General features: G+C 45.1%; 3 non-coding genes across 3 annotated transcripts; 1 reads left to right on the forward strand and 2 right to left on the reverse strand.

Annotated features, from left to right (window-relative positions):
• Positions 1 to 828: 828 nt before the first annotated feature.
• On the reverse strand, positions 829 to 901 carry Trnaa-agc. The gene has a single exon. It is a non-coding gene; the product is annotated as a tRNA-Ala (tRNA).
• Positions 902 to 1,085: 184 nt separating this feature from the next.
• On the reverse strand, positions 1,086 to 1,158 carry Trnav-aac. The gene has a single exon. It is a non-coding gene; the product is annotated as a tRNA-Val (tRNA).
• A 13,174-nt stretch (positions 1,159 to 14,332) lies between these two features.
• Positions 14,333 to 14,428, forward strand: Trnai-uau. The gene is made up of 2 exons: positions 14,333 to 14,370; positions 14,393 to 14,428. It is a non-coding gene; the product is annotated as a tRNA-Ile (tRNA).
• The last annotated feature ends 671 nt before the right edge of the window (positions 14,429 to 15,099 follow it).

Here is a 15,099-nt window from a genome sequence, read left to right on the forward strand (position 1 = left end):
TTAACAGAGAGAACCACAAGGAGTGCAAGCAAACCAAAGATAAAAGCCATAGTGCAGAGGCGACATGGCCACGGAAAGTTAATAAATGTGGCTTGGGCGGCGCTCCAGGGGGAGAGAGCTCAGGGGAAGGAGAAGCGCGGGTGTAGGAATTCCCGCGTGGAGACGCAGCGTGCACCGCAGGGGAGTCGCGCACGTGTAAAACACTCGGAGGGAAGGAGGACGGAAGGGCCTGATCACCCGGAGAACATTGGAGACCTTTCGAGAGAACCCGGACAGGTGACCAAAAGGTCACAGCAACGAGTTAGCAAAGGATTTACACCTTTTAAAATTTATTTTTATTTTTTAACAGAGCTTAGAAATGGAAAGTGGAGAGTAGTAGAGAGGGTTCCACTCGGGCCGTTTTTGCCCACGGGACGCTGTGGGTGGCAGTGCAGGGCTCTGGGGAGCTCCAGTGAGGCGCACAACAGTCCTCCACCCACGAGCTTGAGTGGGCGGAGATAGACGAGGAAAAGGAAGATTGCGGAGAGGCCAGCAGAGAACTTCCAGCACGGCCTGATTTAAGGGGAAATCCTAAGCCTGGTGGCACAGAAGAGGTTCTGACTCAGCGTCTGGCGAGGAAGGAACAAATAAAAAAGCTTACAAGCATTTGTAAGAAGCACAGAATAACGAGTGCATGATGTGACTGGGAAAACTCACAGGTGACTGCTCCAGGGAGCGCTGAATTTCTAGGTGTGAGGTTAATTATTAGTACTCAAATTAGTGGAGTTGAGGCAATGACAGAGTAGGAGCATCTCAGTAGAACCTTAGTTTCAGAGGTAATATAAGAGTTGGAGGATGTGGGCATCGATCCCACTACCTCTCGCATGCTAAGCGAGCGCTCTACCATTTGAGCTAATCCCCCGGTGTTGTACTTACTTTCTGGTACTTGCTGTGTGTCCGGTGGCTCCGCTGGTCCTCACAAAATTGCCTGCTGTATCCCCAGGTTAGCATAAGAGTCAAGGCCAAAATCGTAGAGTCGAGATTCTTAGGTCCTACGGGCTGAAAAGTGTAGGGAGTGAGCTGAAAGTGTAAAAATAGAAAGGTAGTGTTTCCGCCCGGTTTCGAACCGGGGACCTCTCGCGTGTTAGGCGAGCGTGATGACCACTACACTACGGAAACCCCCTACAGCCCCACCATTCGTAAGTTTCAAGACATACATTTAAAACTTGCTGAGTAAATGGATTGATGATGACACTTGTTGTATGTACTTCTGTCATGGACTGGCTAAATCAAGGTAACTAAGATGGCTGACCTCCTCATCCCCAGCCCTTGGTGACCCCACCCTACCCTGCTGCCGCCAGATGAACACTCAGAATCCACACTGTAAATAAAAGTCCTGTGGAATTCGTCCCTGGGTGGCTGGTTCACCTCACTTAACACCATGTCCTCAGCTTCACTCCAGTCTTTGCAAGTGACAGAGTCGCTTTATAGAAGGCTGAGTAGCTAACGTTCCAAGTCTACCTGCTGAGTTTCCATCTGTCCGTTGATGGACAGTAGCTTCATCCTGTAACTTGATTGTTGGGAATAATCCTGCTGTGAGTGTGAAGGAGCCAGTGTCTCAGAAGACAAGGATGCCTTACCATGGACAGAGCAAGTATGAGTCAATGACTGGCATTGTGCTCTATTGCTACATTTCTAAAGGAATTTCCATGCTAGTGCCTTTAATGGCTGTAATAATTTACATCCCATCGAAACTGAGCAAGCATCCTCTTTTCTCCACACCTCACCAACACCTGCTCTTTTCTCATTCTGGTAGAATAGGAGTGAGGTATACCTCAGAGGGCTTTGATTCTCTTTTCCTTGATCACTCATGAACTGGGCACACTTTCACAGATCAGTTTGTCTCTTGACTTCTTTGAAAAGCGCCTCTTCTGACCCTTTGCTCCATTTTGTCAGGTTGTTCATCTTCTGGCTGCGGAACTTGGTGTGTATTGGGCAGCAAGCCCTCATGTGATGTGCGATTGTCCATGCTTTCTCCCTCTCCACAGGCTGCCTGAGGCTCTCTGGTTGTTTCTTTGTGCAGCTTGTGTTTCGGGGTAAGAAGCTTGTGGTTTCTGTCTTTGCCCTGGTGGCCTGTGCTTTTAAAATGCATCCAAAGCCACAGCCAGACTCATGGCATGCAGCTTCCCCCGCGACCTTCTTCTGGCAGTGTTTTCAAGTCTCATATTTAAGTCTTCAGCACACTTGGTATTTGTACCTGGTGTGTGAGATGGACTCAGTTTCCTTCTTCTGCATGCAGACGTCCAGGTATCCCACATCTGCGTATTGAAGAGAGCTTCTTTCTCTGTTGTGCCCTCTCATTTTTGTTCTCTTTTAGGTTTTGTTGTTTTGTGTGTGCTTTATTTTTCTTGGAGATAATTCCACCGTATACCTCCAAGCTGGCCTAGAACTCACTGTAGAGCCCAACCTTGTTAAATAAATAAATAAACAAACAAATCACGATGTAGTGGTACATGACTTTCATCTCAACACTGGGATAGCACGGCACACTGAGAGGAGGTGGACATGGGGAGAGTGGAGGAGTGGATCTCTGTGAATTTGAAGCCAGCCTGGTCTACATGGTGAAGTCCTGGTCAGCCAGAGCTGCATAGTGAAATCCTGTCTCAAAAATAAATTTAAGAAAAGAATAATATCTTAATTGGCTTTATTTCCAGGAAGACTGTGAATGGTGTGAGGATGGAGCAGAGGGCTGTGCATAGACCATGTGAGGCTGGGGAGGGGAGGGGTCAGGAGCAGAGGGCTATGCATAGAGCAGGTATGGGGGACCTGTCCCCACTTTTCCCCCAGGGTTCTCTTGAGGAGCCAGGAATAAGAGATTTAGATAGAAATATAGAGGGGAGAGAGACAGACAGAAACACAAGATAGCCTCATCAGGGCTTGGATTTATATCTACTGACCCCTTCTGTCTCTTCTAAAGGGCTTTTTATAGGAATGCCAAAGGGTGGAGCAAAAGATCTCCCCCTTGCCAGATCAAAGCACACTTCACATCCAAGTGCAGACCCTTCCAAACCCCTGGTAACCATGCACGTGGTCAGTCCATCCCCTTATGCAGTTCTGCTGGGTAAAGCAAGCTCAGATCTCACTAGGAAACCTCGGTGGGCTCCCACAAGCAGGTGAGGCTGGGACGGGAGGGGTTAGCAGCAAAAGGCTGGGAGGACTGAGATAATTTCCTTTCTACAATTGCTAAACATGGCTGTCTTGATGAAGGGGTAACGCCTTCTTCAGTCAGCTTCTGAGGTCACAAAACATTAATACTGAAGTTGTTCTAGAGACTGAACAATATGTCTAAACCTGTGTGTCCCTAAAGGGACACCACAGAGGAAGTTGCATTTTATCAAGAGTCATCACCAGGCAGGTGGTGACATCTGGAATTTCCCACTGCAGTTTCACAATGGCCAAAGTCTCAGGCTGAAAGTAAGAGATTACATTAGGAGTCTTCCTAATGAGTATGAGGAAAAGGGAAGTAAATGCAGGACTATCACTCAACATCCAGGTGGTTGCTTTAGAGATCCAAAGATGGAAGGGTTTTTGGAGGCTCACCTCTCTCCTTTCGACAGGTCAGGCCATGTTTACCTGTAGAGATTCTAAGGCAGCTGGAGGCATAACTGTAACGGGAGGCCTGGTGTCGTGTGTTTGAAGCAGAAGAGGGCAAGAGTGTGAATCATAGATGCTTTGCCCTGCACCAGCCACACAAGGGCGTTAGAAAGGTAGGAGTGGGCAGCCCCAAGCAATGGTACTGACCTTGGAATTTCTACCCCAGGAGCACGCCTCCTCTTCCAACCTTACTTTTACTTACACAGACACAGACACAGACACAGACACACACACACACACACACACACACACACACTAGGTTTATTCACCAACAATGATACAATTTAGAATTCTAACATACTGTGAAAACAAAAACAAAGTTTCTCAGAATTTTCAGATAGATTCTTGGCATGCTACTTTTTGAGATTCGGGGCAATACATGCCAAGTATCTAGAGTATTGAAAATTGTGACATTTTAAACATACTTTTTAAATAATAAAATACATTAAGTATTGTAGTACAAAGAACTACATCGCACAGGAACATTCAATGAAAAACAGAATTTAAAAAGTCTTCCCAATTAAAACAAACAAACAAATAAAACTTTGAGTTTTACTGCCCTACAAGGGTATAGAACAGCCATAAGAGAGAAGACCTGCTTAGAAGTGCCAACTCCAGTCTCCTTTTCTGGCCTGTATGTGCCTTGGTTAAGGGGTCTAGCAGGCCCGAGCTTGGCAATCACAGGCCTGAGTATGGCAATCACAGGCCTGAGCTTGGCGATCACAGGCCTGAGTATGGCGATCACAGGCCCGAGTATGGTGATCACAGGCCGGAGTATGGTGATCACAGGCCTGAGTATGGCAATCACAGACCTGAGCATGGTGATCACAGGCCCGAACATGGCAAAGCATTGCAGACAGGTTTGTCCTTTTACCCCTTTTCCTCTCCCTTGATAAAAACTGTTACATTCCGAAAGCTGGCCCCCAAGATCCATTCCCTTTTTTGGCCACTGACTCATTTCTGAGACAAAATACCAACATCCAACAATCAAAATTCATTATTTGGCTGACATGTCCACCAGGATTACCAGCTCATCCTGGCACAGACTTGCCCTTTGCCCCTTGAAAGCCCACTCCTGCAGAAACGCATGCTCTTGCTCTCTTGCTTTTCTTGCTTCCTTGCACTTGCTGCTGCCGCTGCCTTTGCAATCCCCCACTCCCCACCCCACCCCTGTTGAACTCTCAGGGTAATAAAGCTCCTTTGTGCTGAGAATTTGGTCTGGGAATGTCCTGTGGACGGTGAGAGAGCCAACTTCCCTTACAATGGAGATCCTCTCAAGGCGTGGATCCCTCCCTAAGGACAAATCCAGAGAATCCTCCCAACCGTGGGAGCCCAGAGCTCAGAGCTGGCACATGCACAGAGTAGAATAGGGTTCAGGACCCACAGAGCCTTGGTGGGGAGACCAAGGACAATTACAACTCATCCTGCCAGGGACTCACATCTCAGCCCCAGTTACTGGACAGAAACACAATCCACATGGCCTCCTTGAGGCTGGAAGGTCCTCTCCCTCAGGGAGGATTACCTGCCGCTGTTGGGTAGTGTTTATGCCTGTCTGGCTAGGTGCATCCCACTTGCCTACTAAAGCCTCTCTCTTCTGGTTATGAGGCCATGGACTGCAACAGCTGTTTATCAAAGAAAATTGAGCAGGATGAGCTGAGCTGATATTTTTGTGTTCATTCTTGGAGGGGAGGTTTAAAACAGAACCAAGAGTTCTTGGATGCTCTCCTTACAAAGTGTGTGTGTGTGTGTGTGTGTGTGTGTGTGTGTGTGTGTGTGTGTGTTGGGGGTGCGTGTATAGGAGATGCTGCTGGTGGGTCGATGATGGTTTCTTATCTTTTCTTCAGAAATCTTTTGCACCTCTTCGCAGATTTTCTCAGTGTGTGCTGGCCTAATGCAAGTTATAACTGAGCTTTTTGAGGACCTTTTCAGAAAGAAGCTTTCTGAAGATTTTATCGACATGGGTGGATTCTAACGATTAGAACCAATGTCCCAACTTACTGTCAAGAAGGGACCGCTTTAAACTAGGAACATGTTCATGGCAGGCAAGTGCTCTCAACTGGCCACATCCGGGCCATAACAAGAATATTTTGGTCCACGGCCAGGGCCGCTGTCTATTGCTCCACCATCCTTTCTTGGGTCCTTCTTGGAGCTTCAACCAACATTCTTGGAACTTTCTGGGAACTAGTCCTTACAAGACTCCTGCACTTACTCAGTGATCCACTTTCTTAAGGCTGACATCTGCTGCTCTTCCTGACATTTGTCTACCCTCCAGCTTCTCAGCTTAGTAGATGTAAACAGCCTTTTGTTTTTAATTCCTTTACATATAGTTATTAGGAGGCTGGGGATGAGTGAATGGCTGTGTGGGAAATCTGGACAAATGCGGGAACTGGTTCTCTCCTCCCATGTGGATTCCAAAAACAAACTCAGGTCATCAGGCTTGGCAGCAAGTACTTTTACTGCTGAGTTCTCTCACTGGTCCCAGATCACCGCTCTTGAAGCCCCATTTTCTTTTTTTTTTTTTTTTTTGGATTTTCGAGACAGGGTTTCTCTGTGTAGCTTTGCGCCTTTCCTGGAGCTCACTTGGTAGCCCAGGCTGGCCTCGAACTCACAGAGATCCGCCTGGCTCTGCCTCCCGAGTGCTGGGATTAAAGGCGTGCGCCACCAACGCCCGGCCTGAAGCCCCATTTTCTGACAGATTCAAATCCCTAACCTCACTAGGAGGGAGGAACCTGGTTTAGGGGTCTGGTTTTCAAACAGGGGTCTGAAACCGATAGGCACGATCTGCCTGTTATCCCAACACTTTAAGGTGGAGCAGGATTGAGAATTCAGGACCATCCTGGTCTACCTAGGCAGGCCCAAGCCAGTGAGGACTATGTAGTGGGGCCCTATCTCTAAGTAAGGAAACAACAGAAAAACTTCTCAATCCGACTGAATTCATTTTCATTGGGTTGGGTTCCTGCCTGTCCTCGGGAGGGCAGCAAATGCTCCAACTGTGATGCTCCTCACATGGCTTGCTCAGTTGTCCCCGCCCCCCTTTTCCTGGTTCATTCCTTGATGCAGCACTCCCAGTGTCTACAGTAACTGACTCAGGCTGGAGCAAAAATGTCATCATCAGGAAAAAGGTTAACTCACGGTCTAGGTAGATCACAGCCATGTGACCTTATGCTATCCCAAGCCAGGTGTTTAAATGAAGAAAGCACAGTGGTGAGTGACTACACGCTACAGTGATGTTTTTCACTTCTCAAGTAAGGCTTTGTTCTTCTCTTTGTCTAGCCTGACACAATTTCCATTTTGACTTTTTACTTTCAGGATTTTCTTTCCATTTCAAGTGGTTGTTTATCTTTGGGGGGTAGAGTTGGTGCTGGGCATGTAGTAATTAAGAGTAAAGATATTGACAGTCAAGCAGGACTGGGCTCCACTCAATAGAGAAACAGTCCTCAAAGGAAGGCCAGAACATCTGGAATATGGGGGTGGGAGATCTTGCTGACCTTCAGCACACGGATTGCCTGTCACTGACTTGAACTTCTCATTAGGTAGTAGTCAGAGGAATTTATAGATATAACAGGATAAAAGGGTAGATTATTGATCTACTTTTAAAGAGCAACAACTTGTTTAAAATATTTTGCATTGCTATGGATTTTAGTTCGTTGATACAAATTTAAAGTTAATTTTGTTATAGTGTATGTACATTTCTACTCTTGTTTAAGGTATGTTTGTGCAGCTCATTTGAAATTGTAAAGTATTATTAAGAAATACAGATTAATAGTTAATCATGTATGATAATAAAACTTACAATCATATATAGTTGTTTTTTTTTTAGGTATACAAAGATATATTCCAGATAGCTAGGTAATCTTCAAACACTTCAGAGACCTACAGAACAGGCATTTAAAATGTTTTAAAAACTTAGACTTTCTAGGCAGTGAGACATGTCTTCTCCTGGCAGCACTGATCTACTTCAGAGAAGTTGATAGGCATTGAAGAAACTCCATATGGAGTTTGCTTTAGTTAAGACAAAAGTTAGCCATTTGGGTAAGAAACTGTTCTTGCCTGGACTACTTGACAAAATGCTGTATAAACTGGACATACAGGAGCCATAGGAAGGTGACCACTAAACTTTGCAAGATGAGATGGTCCTTCAGTTTCCTGCTTCACAGAGGAGAAAGACAGACATACTACAGGACACAGGGAAAAGCATCTGAGAGATTCTAGGTCTATAGGCTGAAGATAGATGCCCCAACATTGCAGAGGAACTTTGGATGACTGTCCAGGCAGCCAAATGTCTCTATCATTTCTAGAATTATGGAAGTTGCTTACAATGTACTTCCTGTTTACTTAGGTAATATTATATCCTTCTGGGGTCTTTGATATATTTGAAGACTAGATAATTATAATTATAATTTTCCTTGGTTATGATAAAAGATTAATTAGATATGAAACTTTAGACTCAAATACAGGATAGATGACAGAATATTTTCTTTAAGTTTTTCAAATACAAATAGACTAGATATTGTAACTGTAATTCTTGCTTGACAACTGTCCTATTATATGTAATTTTATTATGTTAAAGTTAAGACCTTTCTTTTTGATTATACAAAAAAAGGGGGAAGTGCTGTGGGATGTTTTTCTGTATGCTGTGAATATGTGTTGCTATGATTGGTTAATAAAGAAGCTGCTCTGGCCTATGGTGAGTCAGGTTATAGCCAGGCAAGAAATCCAAGAGAGAGAGAGATAGGAAGAATAAAGGCAGAGGTGGAAGACACACCAGCCTACTGCCCAAGGAACAACATGCCAGCAGATTGGTAAGTCATGAAACACGTGGCAAAACATAGATTAATAGAAATGGGTTAATTTAAGATACAAGAGCTAGCTAGAAAGAGGCCTGCCATAGACCATACAGTTTGTAATTAATATAAGCCTCTGTGTGTTTACTTGGGGTCAAGTGGCTGCAGGACACAGGTAGGAGAGATTCATCCTGACTGCAGGGCCAGGCAGGACCAGAGAAACATCTGACTACAGGAACTGGGACATAAGCTTCCCATGCTGAGTTATGAGAGTGCTAGCCTAGGAGCTTTCAGCAGCAAATGGCTTAAACAGAGTGGATATATTATCACAGCCCACATACCTGGAGACAGAAACGACAGAGGTTACTTCAGGGTCTCCTCATGTCCTTGGGATCTCTGCTGCTCCTTAGGACCTGGGTTCCCAGCATTCACAGATGTCTGCACAGGGGATCTAATGCTCTGTGCTGAGACATACATACCTGACCTGACAGACATGACAAACATGATGTCATTGGATCTCTGCCGTCATCCCCAACACAGGCCTCACACTGTGCTGTGGCCTGAAGTTCCTCTAGCCCTCACTGGCACCTGACAAAGTCCAGAGGAAAAGCAACAGACCTCCCTCACCTACACTTCTGGAGGACAACTACATGCTGAGTGCATTTCCCTCCTGAGGTGGATCTGATTACACATCTCACCCAACTACTACCAAGAGAGACCCTAGGATTAACTAATCAAATAATATCTTGGGAGCTGTGCATGGGCAGGGAAGTTTGGAATAAAATCACTTTTTTGCTGGAAGGGAGGGATGGGCAGTTATGGTCACTGGTGATGATACAGTCAAGCATTGGTTCTATGCCCTTCCTCCTTCCCCAGATCAAAACGAGATGCTATTCCTTGATGCCAGAGATGGCTCCCCAGTCAAGAGCACTGGTTGCCCTTCCAGAGGACCTGGGTTCCCAACATTCACATGGTGGTTCACAACTGTCAGTACCAGGGGATGTTATTTATGCCTTCTGTGCACAGACATACATGAAGGTAATCATCCATACACATAAAAAAAGAATTTAAAAAAATGTCAATTTAAAAAATGAAAGCACTGGCCGGGCGGTGGTGGCGCACGCCTTTAATCCCAGCACTCGGGAGGCAGAGGCAGGTGGATCTCTGTGAGTTCGAGGCCAGCCTGGGCTACCAAGTGAGCTCCAGGAAAGGCGCAAAACTACGCAGAGAAACCCTGTCTCGAAAAACCAAAAAAAAAAAAAAAAAAAAAAAAGAAAGCACTATTCCTTACATTGAACCCGCATCAGACTATAATTTCCAGGGATAAGCATCACAGAAGCAAGCTAGTCCATAGCCAGTATTGCCAGCTGAGATTCAGCAAACATGGGCACAATGACCTTAACTGCACATGACTCCACATGGCCTTACAAGTCAGGGTCAGCTAACTTCAGCTGTAATTCCACACTAGAGACTCTACAGTCAACAATAAAGTGACAAGGCACTTTTGGAACCCTTAATGTCCCAGGGAACACAAAGATCACAGTGCAGTTTTTAAGTCAGTTGAGGTAGCAGGCTCCACTTTCCTCCACAGGACAGGGTAGGAGCCCTAAATACCCAACTTAGGAAACTGGAAATTTATCTACAAAGTAGAAAATGTTCATTGCTTCCCAGTCTTACTTTTGAAGTATCTCCACCAACACTTGGTTCTTTCTTGTCCTTTTTTTTTTCCTTGTGTCCTCTCTTGTGAAAATAAAAGTTCTTGTTCTAGTCAAATATCTGATTAGTAACTCTTTCCAATCTAGTTAACAAGGTTGAGTGTGTGGCTGTGAAGGCTTAACCATAGGCCAGGCATGACATTGCACTGAAATTAGTCTTGCTCTCTGGTGGATGACATCTTTATTCAGTTCCTCTCCTGCTTTTCGAGTGACTTGGCTCTGATCACAAATATTTTCCTGGGTTTGACTTGTCTTGATTGCCATGAAGCATCCCAAAGGACGATGATGAGCTGAAGGAAGAAGCAGAGGCTTCCTGAGGAAAGAATGATGAGACTGAAAACAAATTCTTGACACTCACTGATGGTTGGATCTGTCAATCTGGCACAATCTATAGTCACCTATGAAAGAGAGTATCACTGAGAGATTATCCAGGTGAGGTGATCCTGTGGGCATGTCTGTATGGTGTTAGCTCTTTTTTTTTTTTTTTTTTTTTTTTTTTTGAGACAGGGTCTTACTATGTATCTCTGGCTGTTCTGAAACTCACTATGAAGACCAGGTTGGCCTTGAACTCACAGAGATCCACCTGCCTCTGCTTCCTAAGTGTTGGGATTAAAGGTGTGAGCCACTATGCCCATCTGTTAAAAATCATTTAACAAAGTTCAGTATCCATTCATGATTTAAAAAACTCTTAACAAAATAAAGAAGAAAATTATCTCAATGCATTAAAGTCCATTTATGAACAGACATCATAACATAACTAATGAGGCAATTTTCAAGGATTTTCCTTTAAGATTAGATACAAGGTGAATGTCCATTCTTGCCTGTTCTTTTCAAACTAGCATTAGAAGTACTAACAAGAATAATTAGGAATAAGAAATTAATGACAGGCAAATATGGGCATGAGGAGAAGGAAAAACTAACCCTTCCTGATGACAGGTAGAAATCTGTAAAGGCTCTACTACAATATATGAGAATAAACAACTTTAATAAACTTGGGATACAGAAAAAACCAAACACGTGGAGTTTTTAATATCAATAAGATCTAATCAGAAGAAGAAAACAGGCCCATTTAAAAGTCCTTCACACAGTTATATCATAACCTACCACCAATAGGTTCAGGGACCATATAGAAGAGGGAGCAGAAAAACCAGAGGCTGGGGAGAATCAGAGTGAGCCAGTGTCTTCTGGATAGGAAGGACTGCAGCACTTAGAAGCTAGCTCACAACAGCTGTGGTTATCTGTACACGGTCATCAGCCAGTCAACAGTCTATGTCACTTCAAAAAAAGTGTAACATATACAGGCAAAGGATACAACTGCGTTTAACAAGGTTTGGAGATTGTGAAATTGTGAGGTTTTTGTGGCTAAATTGTGGCTAAAGGGCACACAGTTGCAGTTATGTAGGTTGAGTAATTCTTGAGATTGAACGCACACCATGCTGCGTGTAGATAACACTGTACTGAATACTGAAAATCTACAAAGAGAGATTTCAGGCATTCTCACTTTGTAGACAAAATTATAACTACGTCAGGAGATGGAGATGTTAATTAGCTTGACTATAGGGATCTATATCATATCACTATATGACTGGTGTCTACTGTGTATCAAAATGGCATTCTAACTGAGCTTGTCAAAGCTGCATGTAATCGAGTTAAAAGATATAGCATGTGTAATGCTTTTATTCTTAAAGATGTGAAATAAATTGGGTGTGCTAGTTTACACTCATAATCCCAGCATAGGGACGGCTGAGACAGGAAGACTGGGATTCAAGCCTAGTCTAGGCTACAGAATGGGGTCTGATCTCTCAAAACCAAACCAAACCGAACCGAACCAAAGATTAACTGCTTGGTTCTCTGGTCCTTGCATACTCCCTCAAGAGATGTCAAGAGATGCACAGTGTATGTAGAAAATAGGGTTTAATACAGAAGCACTCCCAGGGGAGCAAGTGGGCACTGACCAAAGGGACCACAGCTCAGACTGACATTAGACGAAGATTGGGCACGTTCAGGGTAGTTTGGTCATAGGTCAGATTCTAATGCTTCAATCTGGGGGCTGGGCTGGGTGGGTGGGTGGGGGACACTGCTCAGGACATCCTTAGGCCAGAGGTTGAAATCAGGCTTCTCTTTTGACCGCGGGGAAGAAGCTATCTTTTTACGGGCCTCAATCAAGATCTAAATCCTCCCCCTTTTCATACAGCTCTTTAAACCACAAGAGAACTGTGAGGCTTCCCCTTCAGGGCTACTGGAGAAATGAGAAATGGGAGGTGGGGTTCAAAGCAGGTTATGAGGTAGGGGTCCATTCCAACAGCCTCTAAGCACGTGAATGCGTCTAGCTACCTAACAAATCTCTCACCAAGAAGACCCACGCTGTGTGTAAAGGGTCTAGAAATACTGCCACGAACTGACCCACCAGGAGTACCACGACCGTAGGAGAATCAGGGCTTGGGTAGTCAGGAAGGCAAGGATTCGGCGACTGACAGACAGACAACACACTCAAAAGTGGTTTGAATCTGCTGCAATTTTACTTCTGCAAATCAGTAGTTTATATACAGAAAAGAAAACTATCAAGTCATACAGGGAACAACACGAGCTTGGCAATAATTCAATTACATCATCTTTTAAAAAAAATCAAGCACACAGTTACTAATCAGCGCTAGACATATCCCTTCACTCACAAGAACTTTATGACCCAAAGAGCAGTCTGTGTTTTATAAACTTAGTACAGTCCCTAGACTTGTGAAGGCTTCTTTGCGGCTGCTGCTGTGTCCTTCATCTTTATCTCAGCCGCTCGCTAGTTTATTATGAACTTCTACTTTTCTGGTTCTCATGACCCATTTAGCCAATTTGGATGCTGCAGATCCTCCTTAAGTATTTCTTCAGTTCTTTACCATATATCTCTTCTAATATAAAACCTTTTTACCTGCTGGAATATGGACACTTGTACTTTTACACCTGTAAGGGGAAAAAGGGATTCTGCTGTAGTCCTTAAGTTTTCTATGCTGAATTTCCTCAACAGAGGGGCCCACCATCTGCCTCCTATGAGATAATGTTTTCTGCCATAAATCACTTTAGTTGGGATTCCTAAAGGATTCCTAGTGGGTGAGTGTTCATTCCCTAGAAGTGCCTGAACTATTATACTTTCTATTATCTAGCGGCTTGAGGTCTTTAAGGAATAGTTCATTCTGCTATATCTAAATAAGGTCCATGTCCAGCTTCCCCTTTCCTCCACAGTTCACAACTCAAGCATTCATTAATTTTGGCTGTGTTTTATAGATTAATTAGAACAGTATCAGAAAAGCAGTTATACAGAACCCATAGCCCAGAGAGCTCATGATCTGTGAAGCACGTCTCCTTCAAGAAGGAGGCATAACACGGGCACTCTGCCAGGGACCTCCAGGGAGCTTAGTCCCGTGGGACACGTATCTCCCGTCCGCTATTATTGACATAATTGTTCATGTCACACGGACGACACTGGAGTTGGTGTGGCAAAATACCCTTTCTCTATTCCCCCTATATCAAAACACGCTTTACTATGGGATCTTTAGCACAGATGTTTCTCAAATATCTAGTTCAGTTTTGCACGGAGACATGCAGAATTTCAGACCCAGTCCCGGGATGTTTTCCCTCATTTCAACTCTCAGGACTTCCACGGAGTCGCCTGAGGAACACAGGAGTCTTGTTCCCTCCCAGAACCTGTGTGGGGACCACACAACACAAGGCAAGGCCCCAGGAACGTCCCTTTCTCTCCGGAACTAAATCCTTTGGTTTCTCCAGCATTTGTTTGCCCGAACCGAGGCAGGAGGGAAAACGCAGCTTTGGGGAATCCCGTTTGCCGCCGGGGATCTGCGTCTCCCAGGGGAGCATCCACGGCAAGGTGGAGGACGGAAAATGACTTTGGGGCCGCGCAGATAGCAGCCTCCTCCTACTGGGGTCTCGAGGGCTGTACTAGCCGCTTGGCGGGACGGCAGGAGGATTCGCAGCTCTCGGGGCCCGCACCGTCCTTCCGCCTCGGCTTCAGAGTCGCAGTCATCGCATCCACGGTTGAACCCAGCGCGCCTGCAGAAGCACCAGATGCGGGGCACTGGGGGAGGAGCGGGGAGAGCGGACGCCGAACGGGGCCGGTGTGCATTCATACCGTGGTCTAGCAAACGCCGACTATCCCGTGTAGGCCGTGTAATGAGTGTCCGGAAGTTTGCTGCGGATGCTCCAGTGGCGCAATCGGTTAGCGCGCGGTACTTATACAGCAGTGTGTGCGCGAGAGCGATGCCGAGGTTGTGAGTTCGATCCTCACCTGGAGCATTGTTTTCAAATTTGAGGTAGAACCTTCTGAACACCTCACCCCTGTTCACGATGGTCTTTAGCCTGGTTTAGAATTGGCCAGCTTTGTTGCTTAACAGTTTTAGAATCCAGCAACGACTAACAATTACGATGGACCTCGGCCTTCCCTGCCTTGCTCTCCTACTGTGGCTTGGGGAAAATCAGCTTCACTATTTTTTTTTTTCCAGCACAAACGAAAAGTCACATGATAGCAGTTGTGGAATGGGAGGCTAGAATCTGTTTTCAAACTTCCTGGAAATCTTGAACAAGTTTTAGATTGCCTAGTAACACCTGAAACTAGTTCAATGAAAGACCCTAGTCCTTCAGGCTTACACCCCCAAGCCTCAGGAAAAGAGAAACTTCAAGCACCAGGAAATGAGAAACTAAAAATCTAGTTCCAAGGGCAACCTGACTCAGCCACTACTTAATCAACCCTGTAACAATGTAACAATGTAAAGAGATTTCTATAAAGAGGTGTGCTCAACTGTGACTGGGAAAATTGCAAATGTTCCAGGGAGGACCACCGTGACCTGTATGTAAACTCCACTCCCGCCCTGATACCCCCTCTTGAGGTTTCAAGAAAAATGTGCACACTGATGTAACTATATCCCCCTCTGTGATCACTCTGTAACCAGACAATGATTTTATGAAAT

The sequence above is a fragment of the Peromyscus leucopus genome, chromosome 5, assembly GCF_004664715.2.
Source record: "Peromyscus leucopus breed LL Stock chromosome 5, UCI_PerLeu_2.1, whole genome shotgun sequence".
Classification (NCBI taxonomy): domain Eukaryota; kingdom Metazoa; phylum Chordata; class Mammalia; order Rodentia; family Cricetidae; genus Peromyscus; species Peromyscus leucopus.